This window comes from Peromyscus eremicus, chromosome 1 (genome assembly GCF_949786415.1).
Source record: "Peromyscus eremicus chromosome 1, PerEre_H2_v1, whole genome shotgun sequence".
NCBI lineage: Eukaryota > Metazoa > Chordata > Mammalia > Rodentia > Cricetidae > Peromyscus > Peromyscus eremicus.
Genome location: NC_081416.1, coordinates 135,025,577 through 135,041,918, shown reverse-complemented (window position 1 = coordinate 135,041,918; position 16,342 = coordinate 135,025,577). Strand labels below are relative to the sequence as shown.

At 40.0% G+C, this 16,342-nt stretch overlaps 1 long non-coding RNA gene across 1 annotated transcript; it reads left to right on the top strand.

The window, feature by feature from the left end:
* Positions 1-6,045: 6,045 nt before the first annotated feature.
* Positions 6,046-9,110, top strand: LOC131902312 (uncharacterized). The gene is made up of 2 exons (XR_009377061.1): positions 6,046-6,192; positions 8,926-9,110. It is a non-coding gene; the product is annotated as an uncharacterized LOC131902312 (long non-coding RNA).
* Positions 9,111-16,342: the final 7,232 nt, after the last annotated feature.

Sequence of the window (16,342 nt, the reverse complement as noted above, 5' to 3'; positions counted from 1 at the left end):
CAATGTATGTTTTTGGCATATTTGTCAAAAATCAGGTGGCTTTAGGTTCATGGACTTATATCAGGGCCCTCCATGACCTTTCAAATTGTTATTCTACAGCACTTTAAAAGTTTTCTATTGTACAAGTATTTCTTTTCCTGGGCTACATTAATTCTGATACATTTCATTTTTGAGGTCATTGTGAAAGAGATGAATGAAATGAGGAAGTAAATCCACGATATAAAAATAGAGATAGAACTGTTGAAGAAAACCAAAGTTAAAATTATGTTGGAAATGAAAAACTCAATAAGCTTAATTAAAAAAAAAACTCAAAAGGAAGCCTCATCAATAAAGTAGATCATGTGAGAAACAGAGACTCCAGGGTAGAAGACAAGGAAGATGAATAAGTTCACTTCATAATATTCACAATAAATTTACACATAAATGTGAGCAGAAAGATGGAAAGTTCTAGGACACCATGACAAGACCTTGCTTCTGGCACAGAAGGAGATGAACACCTTAGGGAAGGTGTAGGGAAAGTTTTCAAAAAACTATCCCAAACATAAAAAAAGAGATGCCCATCCAGGAACAAGAGGCCTACAGAACTCCTCATAGACATGGCCAGAAAAGAAAGTTCCTACAAAATATTATAGTTTAAATGTGGAATAAATAAAGGAGATTAAAACTACAAGGGAGAAAAGTCAAGTCAATGATAAAGTCAGGCCCATTAGAATAACAGCTGATTAGTCAATAGAAATGTTTAAAGCCAGAGAACCTAGAATGACGTACTCTGAGTTTTGAAAGACAACTATTGACAACCCAGAGGATTATCCCCAAAAAAACTATTAACATTGAAGAAGAAATAAAAACTCTTCATGACAAGAACAAATTAAAGCACTTTATTACCACTAAACCAGATCTACAAAGGATACTAGGAAGAATACTTCCATCTGAACAGAAGGATAAACATACTCAAGAGGTCAGAGGGAGCAAATAAACAGTATGAGAATAGCTCATCAATGATGATCCAAGAAAATACTAGAACAACAACATCAATAACCACTTTATAGTGATTAATACAGGTTGTTCAATAACAGCTATCATTACTAATGCTTTCAGTTCCCCACGAAACAGATACAGACTAGCAGATTGGGTTAGAAAATAGCTGCCAACCATCAGAAGCAGACATCACCTTACAGCAAAAGGAAAGCAAAAGAGAGTCCAAGCAAATTGAACCAAGGAACAAGCAGGTGTAGCTATTCTAATAGCCAACAAAATAGACTTTCAACCAAAACCAGTCAGAAGAGAACAAGGTCACTTCATACTCATTAAAGCAACAATGCAGCAAGAATGTATTACAGTTCTAACATAGATGCACCAAACGTGTGAGCACACATTTCACAGAAATTGCTCTTGAATAAAACTAAAGATTAACCCCAACACAGGGATAGTGGGCGACTTCATTACTCCACTCTCATCAACAGATAGATCATCTGGGCAAAAAACGAATAAGAAACATTGGAGTTAAATGACATCATAAACCAAATAGGCTTAACAGACATCTATGGACATTCCATGGAATGTTTTCTAAAGTTAGCCACATATTAGAACACAAAGCAAGTCTCAGCAAATATAGCAAAATTACAATAAATTCATACTTCTATCTGATAACAGTAAAAATAAACTGGATATCAACAGCAATAGAAACTATATTACACAGAATATTACACAGAATCATACAACCTAAACAACACACTAACAAATGAAAATGGGGTAAGAGAAGAAATCAAGAAGGAAATTTAAATGTTTTAGAATTGAATGAAAATGAAAATACAGTTTAGTATACCAAAACCTATGTGATTCAATGAGAACAGTCCTCAGAGGAAAGTTTTCATCACTAAATACCTATTTAAAAATTGAGAGATCTATAATGAATAAAATAGTGATGCACTTAAAAGCTTTGAAAAACAAGAGCAAACAACAACCTAAGACAGGAGATAGGAAGAGATCATCAAAATAAGGGCTAAAATTAACTAAATAGAAATGAAAACAAAACAAAGAACAGATAAAAGTAAGAATTCATTCTTTGAAAATATTAACAAGCCAAACTGATCAAACGAGGTAAAAGTTCTCAATTAAAAAATTAGAGATGAAAGGGAGACATTACAACAGATACTGAAGAAATTCAGAGAATCATAAGGTTATACACACTTAAATTTTTATTAAGCGTAAATTTCAAAGAAAAGGATGAATTTTTAGGTGTATATGGCCTACCAAAGTTAAATCAAGATGAAGTATATAATTTAAATAGACCCATAATACCAATGAAATGCAAACAGTATTTAAAAACCTCCCAAACAAACACACCCAGGGCTATATGAATTCAGCACAAAATTCTACAAGACCTTCAAAGAAAAACGAAGGCAAATAGTCTTCATGCTATTTGTTAATTAAAAATAAATGAATGAGCTGGGCGGTGGTGGCGCACGCCTTTAATCCCAGCACTAGAGAGGCAGAGGCAGGCCGATCTCTGTGAGTTCGAGGCCAGCCTGGGGTACAGAGTGAGTTCCAGGAAAGGCGCAAAGCTACACAGAGAAACCCCGTCTCGAAAAACCAAATAGATAGATAGATAGATAGATAGATAGATAGATAGATAGATAAATGAAAGAGTGCAGACTTTGGAGTCAAATTACTGGGGTATAGGTCAAGCTGTGCTCTACTGGCTATAACTTACAACAGGTCCCTAAATCTCTCTGAGCCTCCTTTCTGGGACTGTGAAAGAGTTTGATGGAGGTAAAGGACATGAGACGTGTGTGGAAAGTGCTTCTGTAATGGCCTGCTGTTTCAGACCCTGCCTGGAAGGAATCTCTGCTCCTCTGAAACCAGCCACAGCTTGACGACTGTTTATGCCCCATTGTGTCTGGCCCAGTGTTTGTAAGTGAGCAGTATGAGAGGCAATGTGTGATTTTATCTCTCTCCACATCTATCCAGCAGTGAAAGGTAACACAAAACCCAAAAGACTTACAGGGTGAATGACAAATGAACTGCAAATCATTGGAGAAGCTAATGCCTTGCTCTGGCTGCTGAGTATGTGCCACCTTGTTGAAACAATGTACAAAGTGTTCAGATTAGCACATGACAGTCAGTGTTCAGCAAATACATAGTGTTATGATGCCACTCTATGGCCATCACTGATGTTGATACCTATATTTGAAATCTTGGTGCTGCCAACATATTTCTTGACTATTAGTGAATAATGCTTTTAAGGTTTACAGATTCTAGTAGAAGAATTTTGTATTTGGCAAGAGAAGAGCACAGAAAGCCCCACTTTGAACAGCTGGCAATTGTATCTAGACACCTACAAGAGACTCATAGCCAAGTGTTGTGGCACATGTCTGTAATTCCAGCACTCTGGGCTGAAGTAGGAGGATGACAAGCTCAAGGTTAGCCTAGAATACACAGCAAGACCCTGTTTCAAAAACTGAAGACCTACATGTGACTCAGATCTTCTCTAAGCCCTGGTTTCTTTGCCTGTAAAATGAGAACAAAAAACAAAAACAACAACTGAAAAATTTGGTGAAGGATTAAAAGTTCTGCCTGCCTCTTTCTCCTGCTCTGCCCAGGATTTCTGTTTTTAGCACCCACCCCAGCTCTTTCACTTCCATATCCTAAGTCCCTCACCAGTTCTGAGACTCCTGATCATTGATTGTTTCCTGGCAAGAAAAGGTACTCTTACCTTGTTGATTCTGATATTAACAGTGTTAGGAAAAGACATTCCAAGCAGGAGACTGTCCAAAATGCCTGCAGATTTTACTTAGCTCCATTGCTTGGAGGCCACAGAGGTAGTTACAAGCAAACACATTGAGAATTACCTATGATTTTAAAACAGCCAGTCTCCCCCCAACCCATGCCCCTTCTCTGTGTAATTAAAATATCCTATATTTTCATTCTTGACTGTATTGCATGATCATTTTTTCCATCATCTTGGTTTCTCTGGGTAGCCCTGAAGGGTGATGCTTTGGACCTACAAGAGTGAATGTATCACGGCCCAGGGATCAATGCTCACAGTCAAGTGCAATCATGTTCCAACATCCTCATGAAAGTGGCCTTTCAAATCACTGAAAGAAAAACTAATTAAACAAGTTTAGCATTAATCATTTCTGGAGGGGAACCAAGCCCGGGCAGTCACACCAGTTGGTCTTAATCACAGGCCCCTAATTTAATAACAATCTTCACAGGGAATTGTAACATCATGTGAGATGGACCTGGCAAGCTTTTTTTATCTGGTTCCAGATGGGAAACTTAATTGATTTGTTCAAATTTGCTCAAAGAGTTTCAAGGCACAGAGCAAGACCCAGAATCCTGCTGCTTCATCTCTACCAGAGTCCTACCACTGAGCTGGCACCCGGGGACCAGGGAGGGAAAGAGACTACATTGTGTGTGGGAAGGCTCAATACCAGCTAAGAGTTTTTGCTAAAGATTTAAGTAATGTAAAGGATATGAAGCTTCCTTACTGAGTCCTCTGTTTCTCCTTCCTCTCCTTCATCTTGCTTTCTCTCTGGGTGCCATGACAGTTCCCAGGGGTGGCATATGCATTTCACATTATGAGGGAAGCACTAAAAGCCTGATATCATTCCACTAAATGTCACCACTTTCCCATGCTACTCAGCACCAAAGCATCTTCTGTTTCATCTTTATGGATTTTATAATCCAGTGATATGGATCTACATCGCACGTGTGGGTTTGCTCAAGGGAGTCATTTGAAATCAGTGGTAACTCGTGGGACTAGACCTATGACATGATGTGAAGAGATAACTCCAGTGTGCCATAGTGGTGTGCATTGTCTACAACACAAATTACCAAGACAACTTATCGATTTGGCAATCTGCATAATGTGTATTATTCGGCATTGTAATTTCTAGGAATTATATCTAACTCAATAAGGGTATACACAAGATCTTAGATAATAAATGTAATAAGTACAGTTCAGAACATATACAGATGCTTTCCACAGGTCTTTAGGATAATCAAAGCATGCCGCATCTGAATTAAATCACTCTGTATCCAGGAAAGTGACAGCACAGAGACCTAGTTATGTGAATACGAAAAATTCATTAAAGTTCAGAGCAGATTGCCAAGCAGATTGAATGTCATTATTCTACCTTTGAGAAAATACAGGTGGAGAGAAAGAGGGCCATGGTCAGAAGGACAGATCTCAGTAATGTGATTTTCTTTTTTCTCTTATCCCTACTTTAAGATTATTCCAGATTTAGTGTTTGTATAATTAAAATATCACTTGTAAAAGTAGAGAGAACACCCACCATTAGTTGTTCTTCTCTGAATTTACTTGCTCACAGCTTTGCATAAGACTGAAAGAGACAAGTTGCCTGCAATACCACTTGTCCCTAATTTGCTGTGTGACATTGTAGTCCAGTGAGTTCTCAGAGTGATATTGGCATCTTGCTGTAGCACTGTCCCACAAACAGAATGGTTTGTTACTGGCCTGGAATGGAGACTTTCATTAAAAACTAAAGTAGGGCGATGTATTTCCTGACTGTGAGCTCTCTGGCAACCAGGCCATGCACTTCCTCATTTCTGGGCTCCTGTTCTCCTTCCCACCATCACAGAGGCTCATGGCTGCCTGGTAGGACCCACTCAACAGAAGTCTGCTCTACTAATCCAATCATATTACAGGAGACTGAGTCCTGACCAACTGTCCACTATCCTATAACATTTGCCCCTATTCCAATCAAAGATGGTAGTTCTGACAAACTGAGGGAGCTCCCAGAAAAGAAGGGGTCACCTAAAATTATACCTAATGATAAATCTTCCCTCTGCCTTTATCAATCTCCCCAGCACCACCACCAACTATAACAAATGCTGCTTGTGATTTCTCTTTGTGATTCAGAAAGACAAACCTTGCCAGCAGAAAGAACCAAGGTGCCTCAACAGAGACAAGAGACACTAAAATGGCCATGTCCCCTAACAAAGAATGACCATTATGTTTAACTTAAAGTTGGAATGGCAATCCATTGGAACAGAATTGTGACATATGAAGGAGTGAAACTCCAGCATTGACTTCTCTGGATATTTAATGCCAAACACTTTTGTGGGTGAGATGTTAGATGCAGAATGGATTCTTCTCTCTGGAGTTGGCACCATAAAACCAATGTAACACATGGCTACCATGAGGGCTTTGTGCATTGCTTTCAGGTGAGTGTAAGGCTGCCGATCAGTCCAAAGAGTGACCCTGACTTAATGCTCATGAGACATGACATTCAAATGTCCTTCACCTTCTTCTCTCAGACTACCAGGAAGTCTTTGATTCTATAAATATCTATTCGTATATTGTATTTCAAGCATGTGGTTGGCTTGGATCTGAAATCTTCACAAATGTATGAGGTTTGGGAGCATGGGAGTATTCGTTCTCTTTTTTATTAAAAAAATTCATGCAATATAATTATGATCATGTTTTCCTCCTCCCCAACTCTTCCCAAATTTTCCCAACCTCCTTACCCAATCAATTCCATTCTCTTCCTCTTCTTCCCTCTCTCCCTCCTTCTCTCTCTCTCTCTCCGAAAAAATAAAAACAGAAACAAAATGAAAATCGAAACACACAAACAAAAAAGGTAAGATTAAAAAAATCAAAACAAAATAAAAAGCTCTCATAAACACACACAAAACATGGAGTCCAGTTTGTATTGGGCAACTACTACTGGGCATGGGGTCTGCTCTGGAGTACGGTTGATGTATCCAATGACCCTCCCAGTGGAGAAAACTGATTTCCCCTATTCAAGCATATGTCAATTGCAAATAATTTCCTGGTTAGGGGTGGGACTTTGTGTCAATTTTCCCTTCTCAGGACTAGGATATCATCTGTTTGCACCTGCACAGGTCTTATGCAGGCTGTCACAGTCTCCAAGATTTCACATGTGTGTCAATCTTACTGTGTCTGAAAAATGCTGTTTTCCTTGGAATCACCCATCACCTCTGGCTCGTACAGTCTTTCTACCTCCTCTTCTGAAAAGACCACTGAGCCTTGGCGGGGTGGGGGTGGGAGGGGGTGTTGGTGAAGACCTCCTATTTAGAACTGAGTACTCCAAAGTCTTTCACTCTCTGTATATCATGCAGTAGTGGGTCTGTGGTACTGTTTTTCTGTTAAAAGAACATAGCAATAAAATGATTCCTAATGACATATTGATATACTCCAAAACCATTACATCACTCAACCCTTATGCAGTAGATGGTAGTTAATACAAATATATTTTTTTCACTACAACCTATTGCCATGAATGTAGCCTCATGCTTGCCTTGGGAGACAATACCAATCTCATTTTCAGATATGTTTTGCTATTCAGTTACCTCCCGTTCAGAATGCTTCACTCTGCTTATTCTCAGCAGTTTCAAGTGCCAGACTCATGCCCTGTCTTGCACACAGGCCCCAAACTGAATCACAGATTGAGGCTAGCAGCAGCTGGAGCAGTTCAAGTGAGAAGAGACTCAAGGATACAGTAATCCAAGCAGCGCATGTGCACACAGTCTGGAGCACTCAGTAGACTCCAGGCAAGTTCCAGCAGAGCTATGAAGCTATATGGCTAGAGCAGCTGTGACCTGGGCCTCAAAGAGGAATGCATTCGCAACAGAGAAGCAAGATATTTCATGGAGAAAAATAATCAGGATTTTCACAAAAAGTAGTTTCCAATTGTCTAGACATGCATAGCCATTGTGAAGGAGAAGCTATAGGAGCACATCCTCCTGCGCCTGCTGAGGTGGCTCTGGCCTCCTGTCACATGGTCCAATGTGATGATGTTGTGAAGGGAACTGATTTGCAATGTGGAAGAGGAGGAGAAAGTTAAACTTGACTAAAGATAAGTCAAGGATAATTTTTACAGAATTCATCCTGTTACCTTGTATTCAAGCCCAATTTCATTGGCAACCAAATTCTCATTTATTTTATTTTTTACTGAATATATTAAGACATGCATCATAATGGAGCTTTAAAACATAAATTTTCCTGTATTTAAGATATACAACATGATATATGTGATAATTATACATAGTGAAGTAGTTTCTGAAGTGAAGCAAATTAGCATGCACCCTCCCACATGGCTTCTTATGTGAGCACGTGTGGCAGAGCAGCCAGAGTCTAGTCACTGTCAACCTTCTGAACACAGTAGGGCATTATTGGTTATGATTTCTGAGTTGTGTATTGTGTATTAAACCTCCAGACCACCTCATCCTGTGTATCTGATACTTACTATTCCTGAACCTTCACCTACTCATTTCCCTCCCCCCTTTACCCAAACTATACATGTTTGGCTTTTATAAACATTTAACCTATAAGTGAAATCAAGCAATGCTATTTTTTCTTACTTATTTTATGAACACAATGTCTTCTAAATCTACCCATATTGGAGGTAAATGATAGGGTTTCCTCCTTTGCTAAAGCCCATGTAGCACACACACACACACACACACACCACCACCACCACCACCACCACCACCACCACCACCACCACCACCCCAATGTGGTGGTTTGAATGAGAAAGGATGCACCACCCCCATGATATTTGAATATGTGGTTCCCAGTTGGTGACACTATTAGGGAGGTGCACCTTTAATGGAGCAGGCTCAAGAGTTTATAGCCTTGTCCTCCTTCTGGTTTACTCTCTCTGCTTCCTGTTTGTGGCTGAAAATAGGACTTCTCAGCTTCTTGCTCTGATCAAGTGCTACAGTATCTCCTCTACTAATATGGACTCTCCCCAATAACCATAAGCATAAATAAAACTCTTTTCCTTCCTTCCTTAAATTACTTTCACTCACAGTATTTTATCACAGCAACAGAAAAGGAATTAATACATGTTTGACTTACATCTTCGCTCCTACAGATAATGATGACATAGACACAGGAGATAACTTTAAAAGTGGTGATTTTACTTCTTTCAGAAATGTACAGAAAACAGGTTCCTGAGTCACATATGGATCTACTCTCAACGATGTATGTTGTCCCCAACAATGGCTGAAGGACTGTATCTTCTCTCTAACAGTAGAAAAAAAGTCCCTTTATCTCCAAACTCTGCCACAAACTTTTTTGATAATGGCCATCCCAATAAATGTGAAGTGACATCTCAGTCATCTTAGATGTTTACGTGTCCCTGATGGACAGTGGTGTTTAACTTACTTTCAAGTATCCTGTTTGTTATTCCTGTTTCTATTTTAGAGGAATGTCTGTCTAGATAACCTTTAGTTTTGGGGGCTGAGTATGTTCCTAGGTATCAAAGCTAGAGCTTTATGTGTGCTAGAAAAATACTTTATCCTCTTTTTTTAATTTATTTTTTAATTTTTGAGACAGACTCTCACTAAGGTACCCAAACAGGAGCTTGTAAACTTCCTGCCCCAACCACTCAGGTAGCTGGAATATACACTTTTGACACCAGGCTCAGTTTATTTTTAGTTGGAAAACACATATATATGGTTACTTAGTTTTTTGAGTCCTTATACCTCTTAGATATTAACTCTTACCATTGTCATGAAGGAGAGTCTCTGTTTTTCTTCTAGGAATTTCATGGTTCAAGACTCACTTTTGGGTATTTCCTTTAGATCTTTTAGCCATTTTGAGTTGATTTCTGTGTGTAGCATAAGATCAGCTCTGGTCTATACTTTTGTGTCAGGCAGTGCAGCCTAGTCTCGGATCAGCATATGACCACCTGTACAATGGGTTTCCTCAGGACAAGGACGAGTAGTCCATGGGACAATGTAAGAATCTGCAAAATTCATGCAGCTTGCAGTTCTTTTCTTTCTCAATGTATTGTTGATTCTTTGGGCGGTTTTTAGTTTTACTTTGTCAGTTACACATGCAATAGCTGTAATTTTCCATGGGAACTTCTTGAATATTCTCAAATATTTTCCCCTCAGACTCAACAGGGAGCTAATGCTCCTATTTTAAATCTCTTGTCTAGAATTATTAACAACAACTCCTAATCCTGGTAACTCTTCTGATTCAATAGAGATAGTTAGGTACATATGAGAAAACAACACTTGGAACATTAATCATGTCTCATAGTTCTGGAAAGGAGAGTAAGGCATACATACAGAGAATAGGGGGAAAGCCTCAAGAATATACATAGTACCAATTGTTGAAAGTTCCCTGGATACCAAGCATATAAAATCAATGATAGGATCTAGTATGATCCAATGGGGGAAATGCAATGTAAAAATGCAATGTAAAAAAATAAAAGATTCACCTTTACCATATACCAGAGCTTATATTGGTGGAAGAAGTATGGTATAGTGAGATGGGAAAAGATTGCTTTATCAAAATCTGCCTTTTACAGAGATAGAGACATGGACCCTTTTGTAGAAAAGGGAACTGTATAAAAGCATATTCTTGCAGACATGAAAGAATTGTTTGGGTTTGAATATTGTTGTCCTTAAAGCATTGTATCCATGTCTATTACTTTTTAACTTTGTAACCACAGGTAGCTGCCAGCTGATATAAGTGTTGGGAGAGCAGGATGTGTCTGGCTCGATATTTAATTAAGCCTGAAAAATGCTGAACTCTATGTCCAGAATAAGGTTATGCAGGGGGGTGGGAAGGTGTATTTGGGGAAGCATAAAGGGGAACAATGGGGGCTTTCATAATGATCACGATGTATTCCTTAAACTGCAATGTATTTCTTAAAGTCAAAAATAGAATTCAATAAATGGCTCGAGCTGTTGGGGGCCACTTGAGTGCAATCCACTTGGTGGTCACAAGTCTACCTTGTGCTGACGCCCCTTCCCCACTCAGGACTCGAACCCGAGCCAAGGCTGGACCTTGGCACTTTTGCTTGTGGAAATTCAGATTTCACAGCACCATTTATTGAACAGACCTTTCTTCAGTGCATCTTCCTGGTGCCTTGTTAGAATTTTGTTCACTGTGTTTGGAATTACATCTGGCCTCTTATTCAGTCCATGAGGCTGAGAGTCTATATTGATGCCAGAATCACAATATTTCAGTTCTTGTCACTTATGTGACAGCTCAGACTTGAAAGATGTGAGTAGTGCAACTTGGTTTCTCTTGCTCAGAATTACTTTGATTGTTGCATGGTTGTGGTTGTGTACTGGTTCTTTGAAGAATGCCATTGAAATTCTGATGTGCAAAGTTGGGACTTTGCTCTGGGGAGTATGATTTCTCTCAATCATGAAAGTGGGTCATTTCCCGCTGATCATAATATTAGCTGTGGCTTTTTCATAAGTGGTCTTTACTACATTAAAAACTTTACCTTCATACCCAAACTGTTGAATGTTTTCATCAAAAGGTATCCGACTAGATGTGGTGGCACACATCTGTAATCCCAGCATCCCAAAGGCTGAGCCTGGGTTACATAACAAAACTCAATCTCAAAATAAGAAGCTTTAAATGCTGGTGAATACCTGTTCTGTTCTACTTCTTTCAGTCTTTCAGCTTGTTAATGCAACATGGTACATGCTGTATTTGCATGTATTGCATCTGTCTTGCCTTCCAGTGGTAAATCGAGACTTTTGGTGTGCTATTGGAACCAATTTGTTGACTCTTTGTCAAGGTTGTGCTCATCAGAGGTGGCAGCCTATTTTCTTCCTTTGTGGTGTCTTTATCTTGGGTATCAAGAGAATGCTGGACATGTAAAATGAATGAGGAAGTATTCTGTCCTGTGGCCTTTTGGGAAGAATTTAAGAAATATTAATGTTACTGATTTTTTTAGTGTTGATAGAATTTAGCCTTAAAGTGATCTTGTCCAGAATTTTTCTTTTATGGGGAGATTTTTAATTACTCTTTCACTCTCTATTATTAGTCTGTGTAGTATTGTGTTTATATGGGGGTGGGGTGGGGGGTTGTGCTTGTTTTCTGCTTTGTTTTGGTTTGGCTTTTGGTTTTTAAGACAGGGTTTCTCTGTGTAGCCCTGGCTGTCCTAGAGACAGGCTGCTCTGTAAACCAGGCTGGCCCCAAACTGAGAGATCCATATGCCTCTGCCTCCCAAGTACTGGGATTAAAGGTGTGTGCCACCACTACCTGGCTCTCAATCTTAGTAGATTGTATTTTCCTGGGATTTATCTGTCTCCTCTAAGTTACTTCATTTACTGTCATACAGTTGTTCAAAATATTCCTTTATGTTTCTTTGTATTTCTGAGATGGCTGTTGTAATCTCAGAATTTTTTTTTTTTTTTTTTTTGGTTTTTTTTGGTTTCTCTGTGTAGCTTTGCGCCTTTCCTGGAACTCACTTGGTAGCCCAGGCTGGCCTCGAACTCACAGAGATCCACCTGGTTCTGCCTCCTGAATGCTGGGATTAAAGGCGTGCGCCACCACCGCCCGGCCAATAATCTCAGAAATTTTATTATGATTTTTTGTTACCTCACTAGTTAGTTAATATAACCAAATTTTCACCAATTCTGCTTATTTCTTTTTTAAAAATCAACTCCAGATTTTGCTGATTCTTTCAATAATTTTTTTTCTATTTGATTTATGTCTCATTTTCCTTCCTTCATCTAATTTGAGGTTTGGATCATTCCTTTTTCAAAATTAGATATTTATTGATCATATACCAACTATCCTTAACTTAGTGGTGAAAATGCACCACATTAACTTACACAAGTTGTAAATTTTTATTGAACTACATATACAAGTGACACATGAACAAGCACACAAATAATATCAGGCACACTAGGGAAGTTTGAATAGAATTGGTGTGTTCTATCAATGTCAGACTCTCAGCTGGGACATTGTCCTAGAGTTTTCAAAGCATTTATCACTGGGAAACATAAGACGGTCCTGTGTTGTTGTTTATAATTATAGATAAAGCTACACTTATCCCCAATAATAATTTAAATTTAAAGAACAGAATAACATCTAACCATCTATCTGTATACCTACCTACCTATCTATCTATCTATCTATCATCTATCTACCTACCTATCTATCACCTACTATTTATCTATCTGCCATTCTTAAGGAAAGACTTGCAACTTTACCTTTGCAGAGGCATGGGAAGTAAATCCTACTTCTCTTAGAAGGGTTTATAATTAATCAAGAAATCTCCATAATTTAGTATGCAGTACACATATCTCACCTTTCCACTGCTGGGTGGTAAATAACACACAGTTAACTTTTATATGTTTAACTCAAGACTTTTATAAGCAAGATCTCAATGAAGCTACTCAATAACATTGTGAGTCCAGCTCTTTAACTATTTTACAAGAAAGTAACGGTTAGGGTGGCAAAGTATTCTGTCTCCTTCCACACAGATTTTGAACAATGAAGCCAGACTGAATTGTATCTAGGTATGTAGTATGGGGTGGTGTATGCATGCCATAGCACAATTATAGAGGTCAGAGGACAACCCACAGGAGTTGGCACTCCACTTTGTGAGTCCTGGAGATCAAACTCAGGTTTTAAAGCTTTATGAAAACACCTTTACTCACTGAGCCATCTCACTACCCATCCCATTACTAACCACCTAGATAGGAAGTGTCTGTGTTGACCTTTCTCATTTAAAAAGAAAACAACATTTTACCACTTTGATAGCATCAGTGAAAGGCAGGATGTTCCTTTCCCTTCTGTACTCCCCACCTTAAAATTCATTCATGCCCTAAGTTTCATTGCTAATGATCCTGTAAATATTAGGCACAGGTCATGCAATATGTGGACAGGTCCTCTAGGGATTTGGTTCAACAACTCCAATGACTTCTTTGGTCATATTTGGGAAGTTCCAAGGACCAAAAATTCACTTACGTGAAGGTGAGTTTTTCATACTTTCTACCCACAGGCCTTATACCTCTGGAGGGGAAAATTTCAGAACAAGCAGGACTCATACCAGAAAATAGCACTCTGCTTGTACTAAAATCTTCCTCTCCAGAGGTATAAAGCCCATGAGCAGAAACTGGGATGGCTCTCAGGATAGATGCAAAGGCTGGTGTTGCGAGGACAGCTGTGCCCATGGACCCTGGGGAGTCACTGGACTTGGTGCATTGAAAGAAGCTGGCCTCAATCTGAAGAGCTTTTCTGGCTTCTCTTAGCAGCTATCACAAAGTGCTCCTCGACTTGACAAGAAGGCAAGAGTAATGTTTAAAGAGGGCTGGAGGAACCACAGACATGACATCCCAAGGAATCCATTGTTTCACATTTGGGGAAATTATTTTCATGGACAAAAAAACACTGAAGCCAAATCCTTATATTGATGTAGCACTTTGTCCCACAGTTGTCCCACAGGCTCCCACACGACCTGGTCCACAACCATCAACATAGGCAAGCAGACTCAGCATCTAGACAATGGCAAAGAAGCAAATGATTCCACACAGGGCTCCTTTTCAGATCTTAATGTGGCTCCCTGCCTTGATGTGTTTTGTCCAGCGCTGCTTCCTCAGACACAGAGGGGGTTAGGGCAGGACACGGATAGACTGTCTGGTGACTGAAGATATCATCATTCCAGCATTAAATCAGCCATCTCAGCTCGGCACACTCTCCTGCATGCCCTTCATACCTGTCCTGTCTATACCATTTTACTCCAATCTCCATTTTAAATTAGCTTCACTCACCTGATTTTTTTCCTTTGCCTCAATCTACTTTCTTCTTCCCCCACTGACCTTTCTTCTCAACTTTCTGGTTTTTCCTGCCTTCCTGTCAGAGTACCCCACCACCACCATGATCACAGACATTAACAGGTTTACCCAGCCTAGCCCAACAAAGGCCAGTTCCCACTCCTCCAGACGCATCTCTGTCTACCTATGCAGCCCTGCTGTTCGGCAGCAACTTGCTATTGCCCCGGGGAATATTTGGAAATAAACGCATAATTTACTTTCCACATTGAAAAATGAGAGCCTTCTTGGTGCCAAATAATGTAGAGATCCTTAGGTAAACCTCTACTCTGTGGACTGTAACATAAAAAAGCAGATAGGTGGGTAAGTCCCCAGGCAGATATGTCTAGTGTGTCAAGGACAAAGCTTCTCCATTCTCCTCTGCTCTCTGCAGCTACAGCACAGGTTAGCTTCACAGAAAGGCACCAGGTTCCAAAGGACCCAAGTGGCAAGTATTTTTATTTCTTTTCCTCATCATTTGGGGATTACAAAAGTTCCCATCCTCCCCACCCCTTCCTCCCCAAACTATCCTCCAAAACAACTGTCTCAAAGATTTATGTTCCAAGCCTTTAACCATTCCAGACAAGCATAAAGCCGGCTGAGCCAATGACATCCCAAGGTCCAGAGTTTCAGGAAACTTCTTACCTGCAGGTATCATCAGTCATATACACGCTCAACAGTCATCACAGAGAGATGGCATTAACCAGGTCCTCCAGGAGCCCTCATTACCCAGACCGTGAGAACATGGGAGAGAGGTGGGCTCCAAGGAAAGCAGGGTGACTCGTGGGCCCCGGTGAAGCGCAGCCATTCTGGCAAGTGTGTAAGCACAGAAGTAGCTGCCAATGGCAGTTCTTGTAGCCGGAAATTTTCTCCGGCCCCCCCATCCCCCCCACCCCCCAGCCCGGTGGTCCCAAAGCCACTTATAAAATAAAATCATTCAGAGGTTTAATATTATTTACAAACTGTGTGGCCTATGGCAGGCCTCTTGTTAGCTAGCTCTTATGTCTTAAATTAACCCATTTCTATTCGTCTGTGTTTTGCCATGTGTTCCCTGGGCTTTACCAGTCTGCTGGCATGCTGCTCCTTGGGTGGCAGTCTAGCGTCACTCTTTCCTCTGCCTTTCTTCTTCCTGTCTCTCTCTTGGATTTCCTGCCTGGCTATAACCTGACTTGTCACAGGCCAGAGCAGCTTCTTTATTAACCAATCATAACAACACATGTTCGCAATGTACAGAAAGACATCCCACAGCAGTTCTGTTTCCCTGGGCTCTTACCAAGCCTTCCCTTATTTCAGTGCAGAAAAATGATGATAAGAGCTTTTGAGGTTCCTTGTCAATTTCCCTAGTCTTTCAACATCAGGACACCAGAAGTCACCTTCCCATCACAGCTCCCTGGAGCAGCCTCTTATTCCTGGGGGCCACCCACTTTCTCCGGCTAGCAAAGTGAGTAGATAGAAGAGAGGCTCAGAACTGTGAAACATCACAACAGGAATGTGTGGTTGATATATTGTGCACCCCAATAATCTTATCTTGGGGACAGAGAACAGAACAGCCACTATATTAAATATAGAGGTTAGGCAGTGGTAACACACGCTTTTAATCCTAGCATTCTGAAGACAGAGATCTGTCCGGCTCTCTGTGAGTTCAAGGCCACACTGGAAACAGCCAAGTATGGTGACACTCACCTTTAATCTCAGCACTTGAAATCTCATGTCTTGTTCAGAAAAGACACATGCCTTTAATCCCAGGAAGTGATGGCAGGAAGCAGAAGGTATA